Raw genomic sequence first — 1,757 nt, 5'->3', positions numbered from 1 at the left:
CACTGTGCGCGCGCGCCGGTGGTGCACTTCCAACTTTTGGGCCAAACACCGAGAGTCATGCCCACTTCGTGCCCATCTCCTGCCAGGCACCCACGAGTGCGCGTGCTTGCCGCCTGCGCGCCCCATTAATTCAGCCACCGACGCGCGCGCCGATGATGCAATCTGAACTCTCTGGTACAAAAATCAGAGAGTTGTGCCACACTTATGCCACTCTTGTGCCAGAACTGACGCGTCCGCACGTTGCGTGCGTCCGCGCCGGTCGCGAATTTCTTCAGGCACGCATCCGTGCAAGGTGTGCGTCCGCGTGCCTGTGCCACACACCAACTCTGGTATAAAAACCAGAGACTTATGCCAACTTTGTGCCAGTTCTGTGCCAGGGGCACAACTGACCTCGCGTGGGTGCGCCACTGACGCGCACGCATCCCTTGCCAACACCTCACCGACGCGCCAGCGCACTGTGCGCGCGCGCCGGTTCCGCAAATCAGTTTTAAAGCTTCGCACCTTGTTCTGTTCCCCTTTCTCACCTCCTTTCATATCTTTTTTCTCCTTCTTCTTTCTCTATCACTTCTCCTTTCTTCTTCTCCTTCCACAACCCACCACCACCGTCTCCGGTCACTCACCGGCGACAACCACCTCTTCTGGTGGCACTATATCTCTCCTATTTCTTTCTCATCTTCACAAAAGAAAATTCAACCTTGTTCTTTTACACTTCTCAAGGTTCGACTTCTTCCATTTCTTTTCTTTCATTATTTCCTCTTTAGTTAGACTCCTTTTTTATTGCTTTAGTTAGTTTCTCTTTTAGTTGCATGATGATGTTTCTTACTTTTTGTTTGCTTACTTTTCCTTTTCCCTTATTTTTCCATGGATGTTGAATTTGAGTTTAATTTGCTTTAATAGATCTTTTGTCATTTTTTTCCTTATCTTTGCCAAGATGTGATGTCTATGTGATGATTGATGTTTCATTTTGGGCTTTAAATTGATTGAGTATCTCATAATTGCTCTTTGCTTGATAATTGCTTATGCCAGGGCATTTTGGCCAGTTTCACTGACCTTTTCTTTACTGTTTTTAAGGAAGTTTCATGTATTTCCTTAGAAAATAAGCTAGTTTTGGGTAGATATTCACTTACATCTTGATTCAAGCATACATTGTTCACTTTACATGATTTCATGAAGATTTTGCATGAAATTAATGACAAATTGGATGTTGCATTTCCCATGACATGGACTAGAACTTTGATGCACTTTATTGCTTGATTTCAGGACAAAGGAAGCAAGGAAGAACCACGTTAGCAGCCATGTTAGTCTCACTAACGTGACTTCTAACATAGGAATGGGAGCTAGCTTGCAAAGTTAATGAGAAAAGTAATCGCCAATAACGTCCTCAAAGCCATCATAGCCCACGTTAAGAGTCACGTTAACTAAGTTAACGTGAACTCTAACGTGGAGGAAAGAAAATGGAGCCAACATTAGTAACACTTACCTTTGTCACTAACGTTGGGCCAAGCTCATAAGTGGCCACGTTAGTTGCCACGTTAACTTAGTTAACGTGGCTTCTAACGTTAAGAAGCAAAAGAGAAGCCAACGTTAGTGACATTTAACTTTATCACTAACGTTGGCCAAGCCTCCACAAGCCACGTTAACTTCCACGTTAACTTAGTTAACGTGGAAGCCAACGTGGAGAAAGTATATGATCGCCAACGTTAGTGACACCTAACTTTGTCACTAACGTTGGAATGAACCACACAAGCCACAATGAG

The sequence above is a fragment of the Arachis hypogaea genome, chromosome 20 (genome assembly GCF_003086295.3).
Source record: "Arachis hypogaea cultivar Tifrunner chromosome 20, arahy.Tifrunner.gnm2.J5K5, whole genome shotgun sequence".
Classification (NCBI taxonomy): Eukaryota; Viridiplantae; Streptophyta; class Magnoliopsida; order Fabales; family Fabaceae; genus Arachis; species Arachis hypogaea.
Note: the sequence above shows the minus strand (reverse complement) of the source record.